Source organism: Oncorhynchus keta, chromosome 35, assembly GCF_023373465.1.
Source record: "Oncorhynchus keta strain PuntledgeMale-10-30-2019 chromosome 35, Oket_V2, whole genome shotgun sequence".
Taxonomy (NCBI): domain Eukaryota; kingdom Metazoa; phylum Chordata; class Actinopteri; order Salmoniformes; family Salmonidae; genus Oncorhynchus; species Oncorhynchus keta.
Genome location: NC_068455.1, coordinates 70,645,972 through 70,666,371, shown reverse-complemented (window position 1 = coordinate 70,666,371; position 20,400 = coordinate 70,645,972). Strand labels below are relative to the sequence as shown.

Below are 20,400 nucleotides of genomic sequence, written 5' to 3'. Positions count from 1 at the left end.
TAGAAGGCTGTATGTTTGGGGTGTGTGGTATCCGTGTATCACGGAGGCGCTCCCGCACTGCTAAAGCTAACTCTCTCTCCCTCTGCTCTCATCCTTCTAGACCTATCGGCTGCCTTCGATACTGTGAACCATCAGATCCTCCTCTCCACCCTCTCCGAGTTGGGCATCTCCGGCGCGGCCCACGCTTGGATTGCGTCCTACCTGACAGGTCGCTCCTACCAGGTGGCGTGGCGAGAATCTGTCTCCTCACCACGCGCTCTCACCACTGGTGTCCCCAGGGCTCTGTTCTAGGCCCTCTCTTATTCTCGCTATACACCAAGTCACTTGGCTCTGTCATAACCTCACATGGTCTCTCCTATCATTGCTATGCAGACGACACACAATTAATCTTCTCCTTTCCCCCTTCTGATGACCAGGTGGCGAATCGCATCTCTGCATGTCTGGCAGACATATCAGTGTGGATGACGGATCACCACCTCAAGCTGAACCTCAGCAAGACGGAGCTCCTCTTCCTCCCGGGGAAGGACTGCCCGTTCCATGATCTCGCCATCACGGTTGACAACTCCATTGTGTCCTCCTCCCAGAGCGCTAAGAACCTTGGCGTGATCCTGGACAACACCCTGACGTTCTCGACTAACATCAAGGCGGTGTCCCGTTCCTGTAGGTTCATGCTCTACAACATCCGCAGAGTGCGACCCTGCCTCACACAGGAAGCGGCGCAGGTCCTAATCCAGGCACTTGTCATCTCCCGTCTTGATTACTGCAACTCGCTGTTGGCTGGGCTCCCTGCCTGTGCCATTAAACCCCTACAACTCATCCAGAACGCCGCAGCCCGTCTGGTGTTCAACCTTCCCAAGTTCTCTCACGTCACCCCGCTCCTCCGCTCTCTCCACTGGCTTCCAGTTGAAGCTCGCATCCGCTACAAGACCATGGTGCTCGCCTACGGAGCTGTGAGGGGAACGGCACCTCAGTACCTCCAGGCTCTGATCAGGCCCTACACCCAAACAAGGGCACTGCGTTCATCCACCTCTGGCCTGCTCGCCTCCCTACCACTGAGAAGTACAGTTCCCGCTCAGCCCAGTCAAAACTGTTCGCTGCTCTGGCCCCCAATGGTGGAACAAACTCCCTCACGACGCCAGGACAGCGGGTCAATCACCACCTTCCGGAGACACCTGAAACCCCACCTCTTCAAGGAATACCTAGGATAGGGTAAGTAAGGGTAAGTAATCCTTCTCACCCCCCTTCTCCCCCCAACAAGATTTAGATGCAAGTGGCTGTTCCACTGGTTGTCATAAGGTGTATGCACCAATTTGTAAGTCGCTCTGGATAAGAGCGTCTGCTAAATGACTTAAATGTAGAAGGCTGTGTACGTGGGGTGTGTGGTAGATGGCTGTGTGTGTGGGGTGTGCGGTAGAGGGATGTGTGTGGGGTGTTTGGTAGAAGGCTGTGTGTGTGGGGATGTGGGGTGTGTGTCGTAGAAGGCTGTGTATGTGGGCTGTGTGGTAGAAGGCTGTTTGTGTGGGCTGAGTTGTAGAAGGCTGTGTGTGTGGGATGTGTGTTAGAAGGCTATGTGGGATGTGTGGTAGAAGGCTGTGTGGGTATGCAGGGTGGGGGGTAGAAGGCTGTGTGTGGGGGGTAGAAGGCTGTATGTGGGGTGTGTGGTAGAAGGCTGTATGTGGGGTGTGTGGTAGAAGGCTGTATGCAGGGTGTGTGGTAGAAGGCTGTACGTGGGATGTGTGGTAGAAGGCTGTGTGGGTATGTAGGGTGGGGGGTAGAAGGCTGTGTGTGGGGGGTAGAAGGCTGTATGTGGGGTGTGTGGTAGAAGGTGGGGTGTGGGGTAGAAGGCTGTGTGTGGGGTAGATGGCTGTGTGTGTGGGTTGTGTGGTAGAAGGCTGTGTGTGGGGTAGATGGCTGTGTGTGTTGGGTGTGTGGTAGAAGGCTGTGTGTGTGTGTGGGGTGTGTGTGGTAGAAGGCTGTGTGGGTGTGTGGTAGAAGGCTGTGTGTGTTAGGCTGTGTGTGTGTGTGGGGTGTGGGGTAGAAGGCTGTGTGGGTTTGTGGTAGAAGGATGTGTGTGTGGGCTGTGTGGTCGAAGACTGTGTGTTGGGTGTGTGGTATAAGGCTGTGTGTATGTGTGGTGTGTGGTAGAGGTCTGTGTGTGTGGGGATGTGGGGAGTGTGGTAGAAGGCTGTGTGCATGGGAGTGTGGTAGAAGGCTGTGTGTGTGGGAGTGTGGTAGAAGGCTGTGGGTGTGTGGTCGAAGACTGTGTGTTGGGTGTGTGGTAGAAGGCTGTGTGTGTGGGGTGTGTTGTATGAGGCTGTGTGTGTGGGGGGGTGTTAGGCTGTGTGTGTGTGTGGGGTGTGTAGTAGAAGGCTGTGTGGGTTTGTGGTAGAAGGCTGTGTGTTGGGTGTGTGGTAGAGGTCTGTGTGTGTGTGGGGATGTGGGGTGTGTGGTAGAAGGCTGTGTATGTGGGCTGTGTGGTAGAAGGCTGTATGTGTGGGGGGTGTGGTAGAAGGCTGTATGTGTGGGGTGTGTGGTAGAAGGCTGTGTGTGTGGTAGAAGGCTGTGTATGTGGGGTGTGTGTGGTAGAAGGGTGTATGTGTGGGGTGTGTGGTAGAAGGCTGTTTGTGTGGGCTGTGTGTGTGGGGTGTGTGGTAGAAGGCTGTGTGTATGGGGTGTGTGGTAGAAGGCTGTGTATGTGGGCTGTGTGGTAGAAGGCTGGGTGTGGTAGAAGGCTGGGTGTGGTAGAAGGCTGTGTGTGTGGGGTGTGTGGTAGAAGGCTGTGTGTGTGGTAGAAGGCTGTGTGTGTGAGGAGTGTGGTAGAAGGGTGTGTGTTTGGGGTGTGTGGTGGAAGGCTGTGTGTGTGGGGTGTGTGGTAGAAGGGTGTGTGGTCAAGTATGTTCTCTCTCTCTCTTTGTCGCTGTCTTTGTCTCTCTCGCTGTCTTTGTCTCTCTCGCTGTCTTTGTGTCTCTGTCTCTCTCTCTGTCTCTCTCGCTGTCTCTGTCTCTCTCGCTGTCTTTGTCTCTCTCACTGTCTTTGTGTCTCTGTCTCTCTCGCTGTCTCTGTCTCTCTCGCTGTCTCTGTCTCTCTCGCTGTCTTTGTGTCTCTGTCTCTCTCTCTCTGTCTCTCTCGCTGTCTCTGTCTCTCTCGCTGTCTTTGTCTCTCTCGCTGTCTTTGTCTCTCTCACTGTCTTTGTGTCTCTGTCTCTCTCTCTGTCTCTCTCGCTGTCTCTGTCTCTCTCGCTGTCTTTGTCTCTCTCGCTGTCTTTGTGTCTCTGTCTCTCTCTCTGTCTCTCTCGCTGTCTCTGTCTCTCTCGCTGTCTCTGTCTCTCTCGCTGTCTTTGTCTCTCTCGCTGTCTTTGTGTCTCTGTCTCTCTCTCTGTCTCTCTGTCTCTCTCGCTGTCTCTGTCTCTCTCGCTGTCTTTGTCTCTCTCGCTGTCTTTGTCTCTCTCGCTGTCTTTGTGTCTCTGTCTCTCTCTCTCTGTCTCTCTGTCTCTCTCGCTGTCTCTGTCTCTCTCGCTGTCTTTGTCTCTCTCGCTGTCTTTGTGTCTCTGTCTCTCTCTCTCTGTCTCTCTCGCTGTCTTTGTCTCTCTCTCTGTCTCTCTCTCTGTCTCTCTCGCTGTCTTTGTCTCTCTCGCTGTCTTTGTCTCTCTCGCTGTCTTTGTCTCTCTCGATGTCTTTGTCTCTCTCGATGTCTTTGTCTCTCTCGCTGTCTTTGTCTCTCTCTCGGTCTCTCTGTCTCTCTCTGTTTATTTGATTGTAAAGTACATTGTATACCTCAGCAGATTGGGGAGCTATGGCTGCTTAACTTGGAGGAACAAAGCGTTACACAACACACATTTGTCTGTGGCTAGCTATTTATTTATTTTATTTATTTATTTATTTTTAGCTAAGATACTAACCTGCCAATACCTGAACACGCTTTCTATGTATTCAGCATCCATTTACTGATCTGATTAAAACACAATGTCTATGTATTCATCATCATTAAAACATATTTTTAAAACACAGTCCTTTCAGTGCTCCTATGTATGACTAACAGTATGCTGAACAGTCGTCCATTGATTTAATCATACACTCCTGTCTGTAACAACAGCCTCTATCCGTTAACTCAGACAGTGTTCTTGTGTTTGAAGGGTCTGTGGAGACTAATGACAATGTCTCAGACACTGAGTTTACACACACACACACACACACACACACACACACACACACACACACACACACACACACACACACACACACTGTTAAAGGGGATGCTTTTTACTCTTAAAGGAGGGGTGGGGAAGCTTTTCACTGTTAAAGGAGGGGTGGGGAGGCTTTTTACTGTTAGAGGGGTGGGGAAGCTTTTCACTGTTAAAGGAGGGGTGGGGAAGCTTTTCACTGTTAAAGGAGTGGTGGAGAAGCTTTTCACTGTTAAAGGGAAGCTTTTTACTGTTAAAGGAGTGGTGGAGAAGCTTTTTACTGTTAAAGGAGGGGTGGGGAAGCTTTTCACTGTTAAAGGGGAAGCTTTTTACTGTTAAAGGAGGGGTGGAGAAGCTTTTCACTGTTAAAGGAGGGGTGGGGAAGCTTTTCACTGTTAAAGGAGTGGTGGAGAAGCTTTTCACTGTTAAAGGGGAAGCTTTTTACTGTTAAAGGAGGGGTGGGGAAGCTTTTCACTGTTAAAGGAGGGGTGGGGAAGCTTTTCACTGTTAAAGGAGTGGTGGAGAAGCTTTTCACTGTTAAAGGGGAAGCTTTTACTGTTAAAGGAGGGGTGGATAAGCTTTTTACTGTTAAAGGAGGGGTGGAGAAGCTTTTTACTGTTAAAGGAGGGGTGGAGAAGCTTTTCACTGTTAAAGGAGGGGTGGGGAAGCTTTTTACTGTTAAAGGAGGGGTGGGGAAGCGTTTTACTGTTAAAGGAGGGGTGGGGAAGCTTTTTACTGTTAAAGGAGGGGTGGGGAAGCTTTTCACTGTTACAGGGAAGCTTTTACTGTTAAAGGAGGGTGGGAAGCTTTTTACTGTTAAAGGGAAGCTTTTTACTGTTAAAGGAGGGGTGGGGAAGCTTTTTACTGTTAAAGGAGGGGTGGGAAGCTTTTCACTGTTAAAGGGGAAGCTTTTACTGTTAAAGGAGGGTGGGAAGCTTTTCACTGTTAAAGGGAAGCTTTTTACTGTTAAAGGAGGGTGGAGAAGCTTTTCACTGTTAAGGGAAGCTTTTTACTGTTAAGGAGGGTGGGGAAGCTTTTCACTGTTAAAGGGGAAGCTTTTTACTGTTAAAGGAGGGGTGGGGAAGCTTTTTACTGTTAAAGGAGGGGTGGAGAAGCTTTTCACTGTTAAAGGGGAAGCTTTTTACTGTAAAAGGAGGGGTGGGGAAGCTTTTTACTGTTAAAGGAGGGGTGGGGAAGCTTTTTACTGTTAAAGGAGGGGTGGTCCGACTCACACATGCGTGAGGTCGGACCGGTCGGACCGGTTAAGTGTGTGTGGGTAATGCATTACCCTTGCAAATCAAAGTCTAGTTGATAATTAATCAATATCTTTATCATCATCGTGACCTTACAGCAGTACAACAGAACAGTCACAATAGTATGAGCTGTTGCGCTCTGTAGTTAGGGATAGGAGTATTCCTGACATCATAACTTGACCAGGAAAAGCTCTTGGCCCTGGTCATAGTCAGTAGGAATAGTATTAGGAGGAGCAGGTGTTACCACGATGCTGTTGTTAACTTAATGGACATTCGCAGGTGTTAACACAATGCTGTTGTTACCACGATGCTGTTGTTAACTTAATGGACATTCGCAGGTGTTACCACGATGCTGTTGTTAACTTAATGGACATTCGCAGGTGTTAACACGATGCTGTTGTTAACTTAATGGACATTCGCAGGTGTTACCACGATGCTGTTGTTAACTTAATGGACATTCGCAGGTGTTAACACAATGCTGTTGTTACCACGATGCTGTTGTTAACTTAATGGACATTCGCAGGTGTTACCACGATGCTGTTGTTAACTTAATGGACATTCGCAGGTGTTAACACGATGCTGTTGTTAACTTAATGGACATTCGCAGGTGTTACCACGATGCTGTTGTTAACTTAATGGACATTCGCAGGTGTTAACACGATGCTGTTGTTAACTTAATGGACATTCGCAGGTGTTAACACGATGCTGTTGTTAACTTAATGGACATTCGCAGGTGTTAACACGATGCTGTTGTTAACTTAATGGACATTCGCAGGTGTTAACACGATGCTGTTGTTAACTTAATGGACATTCGCAGGTGTTAACACAATGCTGTTGTTAACTTAATGGACATTCGCAGGTGTTAACACGATGCTGTTGTTAACTTAATGGACATTCGCAGGTGTTACCACGATGCTGTTGTTAACTTAATGGACATTCGCAGGTGTTAACACGATGCTGTTGTTAACTTAATGGACATTCGCAGGTGTTAACACGATGCTGTTGTTAACACGATGCTGTTGTTAACTTAATGGACATTCGCAGGTGTTAACACAATGCTGTTGTTAACACGATGCTGTTGTTAACTTAATGGACATTCGCAGGTGTTAACACGATGCTGTTGTTAACTTAATGGACATTCGCAGGTGTTACCACGATGCTGTTGTTAACACGATGCTGTTGTTAACTTAATGGACATTCGCAGGTGTTAACACAATGCTGTTGTTAACACGATGCTGTTGTTAACTTAATGGACATTCGCAGGTGTTAACACAATGCTGTTGTTAACACGATGCTGTTGTTAACTTAATGGACATTCGCAGGTGTTAACACAATGCTGTTGTTAACACGATGCTGTTGTTAACTTAATGGACATTCGCAGGTGTTAACACGATGCTGTTGTTACCACGATGCTGTTGTTAACTTAATGGACATTCGCAGGTGTTAACACAATGCTGTTGTTAACTTAATGGACATTCGCAGGTGTTAACACGATGCTGTGTAGACTGTGCAGACTGTGTAGACTGTGTGTTCGTGGGCATAAAGTTTAGTTCCTCCAAGTGAACCCATAGCGCCACCATTTCATTTCAAAATGTGTGTCCATAGATTATAAACCCATTTATTTTTAATTGCGTTAACACGATCCAGAGAGGCATAACAAATGTCCAGCGATGTAGATCACCACGACAACAGCTACCCAAACCCATACTAACTAACGCTACAGTGGTGATGTCAGTGAGATGGTGGGTCTGTCCCAAATGGCACCCCATTCCCTATGTAGTGCACTACGTTTGACTAGTGCCCATAGGTCTCTGATCAAAAGTAGTGTAGTATGTAGGAAATAGAGTGTTATTTGGGACGCATAAATGGTGTGAGTGACTGTTACCATAATAATAACAAGACATGCTGCATCCAATCAACGCCCTGCCTGAGGTGTTGCCAAAGCAACACAGCGCTGGTGATTGAACCCAGGCACTGGGGAATTGCAGAACTTCCCAGAAGTTCTCATGGAATGGGGAGGAAGCATTGAATATACACTCTAAATAGGGGTCAAACTCATCCACAACGAAGAGGAAAGAATCCATTTATGACTAGTGATATAGTTAATATTAGGGCAGTTGGATTTGACACGCAGGCCTTCTAACACCATTGTAAGCATGGTTTGATACATGCATTGCTTTCTCAGTGCAGTTCAGGTTAGAATGGAGAAGAAAACATGTTGTATGACAAAGGGTACTGAGCTCAAGGGTCAGAGCTGCCACTTTGAAGGAGCGGGACTCAAACCCCAAAGCTTAAAAGTAATCCCACTATGCCTTCCAACTGATCGAAGGTCAAATGGTCAAAGACTCCAGTCACCCTGTTCATTGACTGTTCTCTCTGCTACCGCACGGCAAGCGGTACCGGAGCTCCATGTATAGGTCCAAAAGGTTTCTTAACAGCTTCGAACCCCAAGCTATGAGACTCCTGAACAGCTAATCAAATGGCTGGCCAGACCCCTCTTTTACGCTACTGGTACTCTCTGTTTATTATCTATGTACAGTCACTTTAACTCTACCTACATGTACATATTACCTCAGCTAACCGTGTCCCCGCTCATTGACTCTGTACCGGTACCCCCTGTATATAGCCTCCACATTGACTCTGTACCGGTACCCCCTGTATATAGTCTCCACATTGACTCTGTACCGGTACCCCCTGTATATAGCCTCCACATTGACTCTGTACCGGTACCCCCTGTATATAGTCTCCACATTGACTCTGTACCGGTACCCCCTGTATATAGCCTCCACATTGACTCTGTACTGGTACCCCCTGTATATAGTCTCTACATTGACTCTGTACCGGTACCCCCCTGTATATAGTCTCACATTGACTCTGTACCGGTACCCCCTGTATATAGCCTCCACATTGACTCTGTACTGGTACCCCTGTATATAGTCTCCACATTGACTCTGTACTGGTACCCCCTGTATATAGTCTCCACATTGACTCTGTACCGGTACCCCCTGTATATAGCCTCCACATTGACTCTGTACTGGTACCCCCTGTATATAGTCTCCACATTGACTCTGTACCGGTACCCCCTGTATATAGCCTCCACATTGACTCTGTACCGGGACCCCCCTAATCCCCTGGAGGGAGGTCAAACTGTTATCATAATCCCCTGGAGGGTGGTCAAACTGTTATCATAACCCCCTGGAGGGAGGTCAAACTGTTATCATAACCCCCTGGAGGGTGGTCAAACTGTTATCATAACCCCCTGGAGGGTGGTCAAACTGTTATCATAACCCCCTGGAGGGTGGTCAAACTGTTATCATAACCCCCTGGAGGGTGGTCAAACTGTTATCATAACCCCCTGGAGGGAGGTCAAACTGTTATCATAACCCCCTGGAGGGAGGTCAAACTGTTATCATAACCCCCTGGAGGGTGGTCAAACTGTTATCATAACCCCCTGGAGGGAGGTCAAACTGTTATCATAACCCCCTGGAGGGTGGTCAAACTGTTATCATAACCCCCTGGAGGGTAGTCAAACTGTTATCATAACCCCCTGGAGGGTGGTCAAACTGTTATCATAACCCCCTGGAGGGAGGTCAAACTGTTATCATAACCCCCTGGAGGGAGGTCAAACTGTTATCATAACCCCCTGGAGGGAGGTCAAACTGTTATCATAACCCCCTGGAGGGTGGTCAAACTGTTATCATAACCCCCTGGAGGGAGGTCAAACTGTTATCATAACCCCTGGAGGGTAGTCAAACTGTTATCATAACCCCCCTGGAGGGTAGTCAAACTGTTATCATAACCCCCTGGAGGGTGGTCAAACTGTTATCATAACCCCTGGAGGGTGGTCAAACTGTTATCATAACCCCCTGGAGGGTAGTCAAACTGTTATCATAACCCCCTGGAGGGTAGTCAAACTGTTATCATAACCCCCTGGAGGGTAGTCAAACTGTTATCATAATCCCCTGGAGGGAGGTCAAACTGTTATCATAACTCCCTGGAGGGTGGTCAAACTGTTATCATAACTCCCTGGAGGGAGGTCAAACTGTTATCATAACTCCCTGGAGGGTAGTCAAACTGTTATCATAACCCCCTGGAGGGTGGTCAAACTGTTATCATAACCCCCTGGAGGGTGGTCAAACTGTTATCATAACTCCCTGGAGGGTAGTCAAACTGTTATCATAACCCCCTGGAGGGTGGTCAAACTGTTATCATAATCCCCTGGAGGGAGGTCAAACTGTTATCATAACTCCCTGGAGGGTAGTCAAACTGTTATCATAACCCCCTGGAGGGTGGTCAAACTGTTATCATAACCCCCTGGAGGGTGGTCAAACTGTTATCATAACCCCCCGGAGGGTAGTCAAACTGTTATCATAACCCCCTGGAGGGAGGTCAAACTGTTATCATAACCCCCTGGAGGGTGGTCAAACTGTTATCATAACCCCCGGAGGGTGGTCAAACTGTTATCATAACCCCCCCGGAGGGTGGTCAAACTGTTATCATAACCCCCGGAGGGTAGTCAAACTGTTATCATAACCCCCTGGAGGGTGGTCAAACTGTTATCATAACCCCCTGGAGGGAAGTCAAACTGTTATCATAACCCCCTGGAGGGTGGTCAAACTGTTATCATAACCCCCTGGAGGGTGGTCAAACTGTTATCATAACCCCCTGGAGGGAGGTCAAACTGTTATCATAACTCCCTGGAGGGTAGTCAAACTGTTATCATAACCCCCTGGAGGGTGGTCAAACTGTTATCATAACCCCCTGGAGGGTAGTCAAACTGTTATCATAACCCCCTGGAGGGTGGTCAAACTGTTATCATAACTCCCTGGAGGGTAGTCAAACTGTTATCATAACCCCCTGGAGGGTGGTCAAACTGTTATCATAACCCCCTGGAGGGAGGTCAAACTGTTATCATAACCCCCTGGAGGGAGGTCAAACTGTTATCATAACTCCCTGGAGGGTAGTCAAACTGTTATCATAACCCCCTGGAGGGTGGTCAAACTGTTATCATAACCCCCTGGAGGGTGGTGAAACTGTTATCATAACCCCCTGGAGGGTGGTCAAACTGTTATCATAACCCCCTGGAGGGTAGTCAAACTGTTATCATAACCCCCTGGAGGGTAGTCAAACTGTTATCATAACCCCCTGGAGGGTGGTCAAACTGTTATCATAACTCCCTGGAGGGTAGTCAAACTGTTATCATAACCCCCTGGAGGGTGGTCAAACTGTTATCATAACCCCCTGGAGGAGGTCAAACTGTTATCATAACCCCCCTGGAGAGGTCAAACTGTTATCATAACTCCCTGGAGGGTAGTCAAACTGTTATCATAACCCCCTGGAGGGTAGTCAAACTGTTATCATAACCCCTGGAGGGTGGTCAAACTGTTATCATAACCCCCTGGAGGGTGGTGAAACTGTTATCATAACCCCCTGGAGGGTGGTCAAACTGTTATCATAACCCCTGGAGGGTGGTCAAACTGTTATCATAACCCCCTGGAGGGTGGTCAAACTGTTATCATAACCCCTGGAGGGTAGTAACAGAGAATGTCTGACTTCTGCCATAATCTACTCCTCGTCACCTTCCGTCTCTTCAGTATGAATCACTAACAAACCAGACAGGCTTAATAAGTCACAACAACCACAAACATTACAAGCAAAGCATTAGGTTTATAGCTGTGTTAAGCTGGGTTAATACAGTTTCTGGAAAGAGATTGTTATATTGCTTTGAACGGGGGAGTTTTTGAGAAGAGCTGGATGAGTAATGCTGCTGACTAGATACAGTATTTATAAAAACACTGTGGTTTATGTTTTTGACACAAAGTATATTCATACACACACACACACACACACACACACACACACACACACACACACACACACACACACACACACACACACACACACACACACACACACACACTACATTTGCACATGTTTTTAATGTAAACTAGTGGTGATTAGTCATAGGTGAGTGTACAGCTAGATAAGATTGACCAGCTGGACTACTATGATATTATATAACATCTTTCTCTCTCTCTCCCTGTCTCTCTTGCGCTCTCTCTCTCTCTCTCACACACACATGTCCTATTCATTCCATCATTTCCCTCTCTCTGTCTCGCTCACATTTCCTCTTAATCACAACATCTCTTGGACTCTCTCTCTCTGTCGGTCTCTCTCGGTCTCTCTTGTTCTCTCTCGGTCTGTCTCTCTGTCTGTCTCTCGATCTATCACTCTCTCTCTCTCACATTTCCTATTAATTCCATCATGTCTGTCTGTCTGTCTGTCTGTCTGTCTGTCTGTCTGTCTCTGTCTCTGTCTCTGTCTCTGTCTCTGTCTCTCACATTTCCTAATCATTCCATCATCTCTCTCGGTCTCTTTCCTGTGTTCTAGATGTGTAAGAAGCTGTGGTTTACGGTGATGGAGGGGAACAAGGTTCTAGAGCATCCATCCTGATAGGCAGAGTTCACCTCCGATAAGCCTGTGGTGGGTTTTCCTCTGACCCAAGCTGTATGGTTCTAGATCGCGGTTCTAGAGTCCCTGGGTCCCTAGATGACTGTTGAAGCCACGGTACCTACATTTTGGAAGCTATAGAAATGAAGTCGTTGTCATGCCTCGTGGTTCGCGACGAAGCTACAGACACCTTAATACTTTATGTGAGATTAACAAACATGTTAAATTAAAAATATATAAAAACAGTTTACTTAAAGTATACATTTTAGTTACTTTATTGAAAATGCAAATATATTGAAAATGAAATACAGAAATGTCTAATGTACATAAGTATTCACACCTCTGAGTCAATACAAATTCATTATAATCCACATAATAATTCACATTTCCTGTTGCTGCAGGATAATTCTCATGCTGTAGCAAACTGGCTCAAATTAAGATCCTACATCTGTATGGCCCTCAATTTCAAACCCCCTGTCACGCCCTGGTCGAAGTATTTTGTGTTTATCTTCATTTATTTGTTCAGGCCAGGGTGTGACATGGGTTTTGGTATGTGGTGTGTATGTAGTGGGATTGTAGCTTAGTGGGGTGTTCTAGGTAAGTCTATGGCTGTCTGAAGTGGTTCTCAATCAGAGGCAGGTGTTTATCGTTGTCTCTGATTGGGAACCATATTTAGGCAGCCATATTCTTTGGTTGTGTTGTGGGTGATTATCCTTAGTGTCCTGATGTCCTTGTGCTGTGTTAGTTGACACAAGTATAGGCTGTTTTCGGTTTTCGTTTCGTTTATTGTTTTGTAGTGTTTTTGTATTGATTCGTGTTACGTTTGTTTTATTAAACATGGATCGCAATCTACACGCTGCAGTTTGGTCCGACTCTCCTTCACCACACCTAGAAAACCGTAACACCCCCCAAAAAATATAAAATAAAGGATTTATTTAAGATGGTAAAATTGGGGTACTTGTGGGAAACTGCCTATGAAGGGAAGGAGCAACACATCTGCCACGCTGATCCACAACACTGGAGCTCCCCAGGGGTGCGTGCTTAGTCCCTTCCTGTACTCCCTGTTCACCCATGACTGCATGGCCAGGCATGACTCCAACACCAACATTAAGTTTGCAGACGACACAACAGTGGTAGGCCTGATCAACGACGAGACAGCCTATAGGGAGGAGGTCAGAGACCTGGCCGGGTGGTGCCAGACTAAGGAAATGATTGTGGACTACAGGGAAAGGAGGACTGAGCACGCCCCCATTCTCATCGACGGGGCTGTAGTGGAGCAGGTTGAGAGCTTCAAGTTCCTTGGTATCCACATCACCAACAAACTAGAATGGTCCAAACACACCAAGATAGTTGTGAAGAGGGAAACTAAAAAGATTTGGCATGGGTCCTGAGATCCTCATAAGGTTCTACAACTGCAACACCGAGAGCATCCTGACTGGTTGCATCACTGCCTGGTACGGCAATTGCTTGGCTTCCGACCGCAAGGCACTTCAGAGGATAGTGCGTTACGGCCCAGTACATCACTGGGGCTAAGCTGCCTGCCATCCAGGACCTCTACACCAGGCGGTGTCAGAGGAAGGCCCTAAACATTGTCAAAGACCCCAGCCACCCCAGTCATAGACTGTTCTCTCTACCACCGCATTGCAAGCGGTACCGAGTGCCAAGTGTAGGACTTAAACGGCTTCTCAATGGTTTTTACCCCAAGTCATAAGACACCTGAACAGGTAATCAAATGGTTACCCGGACTATTTGCATTGTGTTCCCCCCCAAAGCCCCTTTTTACATGGCTGCTACTCTCTATCATATATGCACAGTCACTTTAACTATACATTTATTTACATACTACCTCAATTGGGCCGACCAACCAGTGCTCCCGCACATTGGCTAACCGGGCTATCTGCATTGTGTCCCACCACCCGCCAACCCCTCTTTTACATTACCGCTACTCTCTGTTCATCATATATGCATAGTCACTTTAACCATATCTACATGTAAATACTACCTCAATCAGCCTGACTAACCGGTGTCTGTATGTGACCTCGCTACTTTTATAGCCTCGCTACTGTATATAGCCTGTCTTTTTACTGTTGTTTTATGTCTTTACCTACCTATTGTTCACCTAATACCTTTTTTTCACTATTGGTTAGAGCCTGTAAGTAATTATTTCACTAAGTTCTACACCTGTTGTATTCAGCGCACGTGCCAAATAAACTTTGATTTGAAAGAGTTTATATTCATTATATTATATTTCAGAATTGGAACTGATTTACCATGTGATGCCAGCTAACCCCACATAAAGTAGATTATCGATAACTACATGAATTAAGATTTCAATCAAATGTATTTATAAAGCCCTTTTTACCTCAGCAGATGTCACAAAGTGCTGTACAGAAAGATATTTGAGCTTATTTTGATTGCCAAATGATTCCATGGTTGTCTAATGTGTATATAGTTGTACTGTATATCACATGTACAGCTGTATATATTTTTTGCACATTTTGTCAAATACTGACCGAATAAAGGGTTTGTAAAATAAACATGAAATAAAGGGTTTGTAAAATAAACATGAAATAAAGATTTTGACTAATACAAATACATGGATTGCATTGATGGATTTGAATTCAGTGAAACAAACTAAACATACTTAGTTAGTTTTATATTCACATCTTAAGTAACCATGCTTGCTTGATGAGTAGTACCCTTGCCTGAGACCTGAAGACATGCGTTAACTCCCCAAGAGAATGTCAAGGTTTTAGCTCAGCTGCCTAACACTGTTGTGGTTCACTGGAGACCCAGATTTGAAGTCTCGGTGATCACATTAGCATTTATTACAATCGTATGACATTTTAATAATGTTTGTCCTTTTTATATACTCTTGTGTTCTCATTCCTATCAGTTGAGCTTCATGTTTGGCAATCCTGATCCATTCCAATCAAAATCTGATTAAATCCTTATGAACAAACTAACCTCCCAAAATGTCCTGATATTGTTTTCTTAAGCAGGGGCTGTAGTAAAAAAAAAAAGACTTCTAAAGTTCTAAAATGATCCATCTCTTCTTAAAGGGATACTTCAGGATTTTGGCAAGGATGCCCGTTATCTAGTTTTGTTAGCACAGTGACTGGAAGTCTGTGGCTACCCATAGACTCATAGACTTCCAGTCTTGGCACTAGTGCTAGTTAGCAATCTTCTTCTAACTGCACGCAGAGACAAAAGAAATGATATCCACGGGTTCGTCTGAGTCTGGGGAAGTTTAAGAAAGGGTGGAATCCATCTATGTGTCAGAATTGTTCAAAGATCCATTCTAAACACACCATCTTGGCAAAAAATAGGTCACATGTTATTTGGATAGTCCCTCTATAAGAAGATGCATAAGAGGTTTAGTTCATCCATCTCTGGATCGGATTCTCTGGATCTGAACAAAGTTTGAAAACCCCAAAGATCCTAGTGTGTGTGTGTAACGATGTGTGCTGAGAGTCGGGAAGCAAGTTCAGGGAGTGAGTGTTTTAATAAATAAACACAACATGATACAAAATAAGAAACACGAACAATGCACAGAACTGACACAGGAACAGGAACAATAACGCCTGAGAAAGGACCCAAAGGGAGTGACATATATATGGAAGGTAATCAGGGAAGTGATGGCGTCCAGGTGAGTCTGATGACGCTCAGGTGAGCATAATGATGGTGACAGGTGTGCGCCATAACGAGCAGCCTGGTGACCTAGAGGCCGGAGAGGGAGCACATGTGACAGTGTGACAGTTTTGTGTTTGTATTTGCCTGGCAGCACACACACAACACACACATGCACACTCACACGTCGTCTGGGAAGGAAATATTCATTACTCAACACCACAACCCTTGTCCTCCCAACATCCGGTCCTTAAAATAAAGCTTTGGACATATGTTGTCTCAGATTTTACAGTGTGTGTGTGTGTGGATGTGTTTAACTATTCTTGGGACCAGAAGTCCCCTCAAGAACAGTAAACAAACAAACATTTGACCAACTGGGGACATTCCGACGTGGTCAAAGGCTATTTCTAGGGGGTTTAGGGTTAAGGTTAGAATTAGTGTTAGGGTTAGAATTACATTTAGAGTTTGGGTCAGAAGCTAGGGTTAGTTTTAGGGTTAGGAGCTAGGGATAGGTTTAGGTTTTTGGATTAAGGTTAGATTTAAGATTAGGGTAAGGGTAAGAGTACGGGTTAGGGGTTTGGGAAAATAGGATTTTGAATGTGACAGAATTGTGTGTCCCTACAAGGTTAGCTGTACAAGACTGTGTGTGTGTGTGTGTGTGTGTGTGTGTGTGTGTGTGTGTGTGTGTGTGTGTGTGTGTGTGTGTGTGTGTGTGTGTGTGTGTGTGTGTGTGTGTGTGTGTGTGTGCGTCAGTGTGTTGTAACTTTAACTTCATCTCAAAATAATTGCTCTAAAATGTTTATGTTACCATTTCAGATAAGGGTTTGAGGGATGTTTATGTTGGAAGTCACCACGATATTTCAACATCATAAATTGCATGTAGACGTAAGTAATTAATTTATTGGAAACCAATCAAACCACTTCTGACCTACTGGTGAATCCAAGATGGCAGACTTGTTGAAATTCATAATTTCCTCCATGGGAGGGACATGGACAGGACCTATGAATTAGAAGTGCTTGGCATTGCAAACAGTCTAGACACTTGTCTCTATTGTGGATGACCATTGGCACCGGAATGTGTGTGTTTGGACAGATTATTTTTGTGATATTTCTTTAAATTTGACCATCTTCAGCCTACAGATGTAGGATCTTAATTTGATCACTATTTTGTTGCTGAGAATTTAATGCAGATGAGCTTGATGATTTAAATAAATTCACAGAAAAAGCTTACTAACACAAGGTCATATTAACAGTAGTATTCCACTTCTCATGTAGCATCATCAATGTAGAAAATAGCAGAAATAAAGAAAAACCCTGGAATGAGTAGGTGTGTCCAAACGTTTGACTAGTACTGTATGTAGCTGTGGTTGTCTTGTCTGGGCCAGCTGTGTTTTCTCCTTCATGTCTCCCTGCTTTATTTCGATGTCTGTGCCATCACTCATTCTCTCCTTCCCTCCCTCCGGCCGTTCTCCCTCTCTTGTATGTCTGTACCATCACTCATTCACCTCTTCCCTCCCTCTGGCCGTTCTCCCTCTCTTCTTGCTGTCACTCATTCTCTCCTTCCCTCCCTCTGGCCGTTCTCCCTCTCTTGTATGTCTGTACCATCACTCATTCTCTCCTTCCCTCCCTCCGGCCGTTCTCCCTCTCTTGTATGTCTGTACCATCACTCATTCTCTCCTTCCCTCCCTCCGGCCGTTCTCCCTCTCTTGTATGTCTGTACCCATCACTCATTCTCTCCTTCCCTCCCTCCGGCCGTTCTCCCTCTCTTGTATGTCTGTACCATCACTCATTCTCTCCTTCCCTCCCTCCGGCCGTTCTCCCTCTCTTGTATGTCTGTACCATCACTCATTCTCTCCTTCCCCCTCCCTCCGCCGTTCTCTCCTCTCTTGTATGTCTGTGCCATCACTCATTCTCTCCTTCCCTCCCTCTGGCCGTTCTCCTCTCTTGTATGTCTGTACCATCACTCATTCTCTCCTTCCCTCCCTCCGGCCTATTTCTTCTCCCTCTCTTGTATGTCCTCTACCATCACTCATTCTCTCCTTCCCTCCCTCTGGCCGTTTCTCCCTCTCTTGTATGTCTGTACCATCACTCATTCTCTCCTTCCCTCCCTCCGTTGTTCTCTTCCTCTCTTCTTGCTGTCATCATTCTCTCCTTCCTCCCTCCGGCCGTTCTCCCTCTCTTGCTGTCACTCATTCTCTCCTTCCCTCCCTCTGGCCGTTCTCCCTCTCTTCTTGCTGTCACTCATTCTCTCCTTCCCTCCCTCTGGCCGTTCTCCCTCTCTTGTATGTCTGTACCATCACTCACTCATTCTCTCCTTCCCTCCCTCCGGCCATTCTCTCCCCTCTCTTGTATGTCTGTTCCATCACTCATTCTCTCCTTCCCTCCTCCGTCCGTTCTCCCTCTCTTGTATGTCTGTACCATCACTCATTCTCTCCTCCCTCCCTCTGGCCGTTCTCCCTCTCTTCTTGCTGTCACTCATTCTCTCCTTCCCCTCCCTCTGGCTGTTCTCCTCTCTTCTTGCTGTCACTCATTCTCTCTTCCCTCCCTCTGGCCGTTCTCCCTCTCTTGTATGTCTGTACCATCACTCATTCTCTCCTTCCCTCCCTCCGTCCGTTCTCCCTCTCTTGTATGTCTGTACCATCACTCATTCTCTCCTTCCCTCCCTCTGGCCGTTCTCCCTCTCTTCTTGCTGTCACTCATTCTCTCCTTCCCTCCCTCTGGCTGTTCTCCCTCTCTTCTTGCTGTCACTCATTCTCTCCTTCCCTCCCTCCGGCCGTTCTCCCTCTCTTGTATGTCTGTACCATCACTCATGCTCTCCTTCCCTCCCTCTGGCCGTTCTCCCTCTCTTCTTGCTGTCACTCATTCTCTCCTTCCCTCCTCTGGCTGTTCTCCCTCTCTTCTTGCTGTCACTCATTTCCTCCCCTTCCCTCCCTCTGGCCGTCCTCCCTCCCTCTCTCTTGTATGTCTGTACCATCACTCATTCTCTCCTTCCCTCCCTCTGGCCTTCTCCCTCTCTTCTTGCTGTCACTCATTCTCTTCCCTTCCCCTCCTCTCTGGCCTTCCCTCCCTCTACCGTTCTCCTCTCCCTCTCTTGTCTGTCTGTACCATCACTCATTCTCTCCTTCCCTCCCTCCGTCCTTTTCTCCCTCTCTCTTGTATGTCTGTACCATCACTCATTCTCTCCTTCCCTCCTCTGGCCGTTCTCCCTCTCTTGTATGTTTGTACCATCACTCATTCTCTCCTTCCCTCCCTCTGGCCGTTCTCCCTCTTCTTCTTGCTGTCACTCATTCTCTCCTTCCCTCCCTCTGGCCGTTCTCCCTCTCTTCTTGCTGTCACTCATTCTCTCCTTCCCTCCTCTGGCCAGTTTCTCCCTCTTCTTGCTGTCACTCATTCTCTCCTTCCTCCCTCTGGCCGTTCTCCCTCTCTTGTATGTCTGTACCATCACTCATTCTCTTCCTTCCCTCCCTCTGGCCGTTCTCCCTCTCTTCCCTATGTCTGTTCCATCACTCATGCTCTCACTTCCCTCCCTCCGGCCGTTCTCCCTCTCTTGTATGTCTGTTACCATCACTCATTCTCTCCTTCCCTCCCTCTGGCCGTTCTCCCTCTCTTCTTGCTGTCACTCATTCTCTCCTTCCTCCCTCCGGCCGTTCCCTCTGGCTTGCTGTTCTCCCTTCCCTCCCTTGTATGTCTCTCTTCCATCACTCATTCTCTCCTTCCCTCCCTCTGGCCGTTCTCCCCTCTTGTATGTCTGTACCATCACTCATTCTCTCCTTCCCTCCCTCCGCCGTTTCTCCCTCTCTTCTTGCTGTCACTCATTCTCTCCTTCCCTCCCTCCAGCCGTTCTCCCTCTCTTCTTGCTGTCACTCATTCTCTCCTTCCCTCCCTCCTCTGGCCGTTGCTCACTCCTCTCTTCTTAAGCTTACCTCATGCTCTCCTTCCCTCCCTCTGTCCGTTCTCCCCTCTTGTATGTCTGTGCCATCCTCATTCTCTTCCTTCCCTCCCTCTCTTCTTGCTGTCACTCATTCTCTCCTTCCCTCTCTCCGTTCTCCCTCTTCTTGTCTGTCACTCTCATTTCTCTCCTTCCCCTCCCTCTGGCCGCCATCACTCATTCTTCTCCCTCTCTTCTTGCTGTCACTCATTCTCTCCTTCCCTCCCTCCGGCCGTTCTCCCTCTCTTGTATGTTTGTACCATCACTCATTCTCTCCTTCCTCCCTCCGTCCGTTTCTCCCTCTCTTCTTGTATGTCTCTCTTCTTGCATCACTCATTCTCTCCTTCCCTCCCTCTGGCCCGTTCTCCCTCTCTTCTTGCTGTCACTCATTCTCTCCTTCCCTCCCTCTGGCCGTTCTCCCTCTCTTCTTGCTGTCACTCATTCTACCTCCTTCCCTCCCTCCGGCCGTTCTCCTCTCTTGTATGTCTGTACCATCACTCATTCTCTCCTTCCCTCCCTCTGGCCGTTCTCCCTCTCTTCTTGCTGTCACTCATTCTCCTCCTTCCCTCCCTCTGGCTCTGGTTCTCCCTCTCTTTGTCATTCTCTCCTTCCCTCCCTCTGGCCGTTCTCCTCTCTCTTGTGTCTGTTGTACCATCACTCATTCCTCTCCCTTCCCTCCTCTCCGGCCGTTCTCCGTTCTCTCTTGTATGTCTGTACCATCACTCATTCTCTCCTTCCCTCCCTCTCTTGTATGTCGTACCATCACTCATTCTCTCCTTCCTTCTCCCTCTCTTGTATGTCTGTGCCATCACTCATTCCTCTCCTTCCCTCCCTCTGGCCGTTCTCCCTCTCTTCTTGCTGTCACTCACTCATTCTCTCCTTCCCTCCCTCCGGCTGTTCTCCCTCTCTTCTTGCTGTCACTCATTCTCTCCTTCCCTCCCTCTGGCCGTTCTCCCTCT

At 47.2% G+C, this 20,400-nt stretch overlaps 1 long non-coding RNA gene across 4 annotated transcripts; it reads left to right on the top strand.

Annotated features, from left to right (window-relative positions):
* The first annotated feature begins 5,734 nt into the window (after positions 1 to 5,734).
* Positions 5,735 to 7,359, top strand: LOC127916163 (uncharacterized). Of its 4 annotated transcripts, XR_008093659.1 has the most exons (4): positions 5,735 to 5,897; positions 5,957 to 6,040; positions 6,083 to 6,250; positions 6,537 to 7,359. It is a non-coding gene; the product is annotated as an uncharacterized LOC127916163 (long non-coding RNA). The 4 variants fall into 4 exon arrangements; XR_008093660.1 differs by having other exon boundaries at positions 5,735 to 5,855; positions 5,999 to 6,250; XR_008093657.1 differs by having other exon boundaries at positions 5,735 to 6,040.
* Positions 7,360 to 20,400: the final 13,041 nt, after the last annotated feature.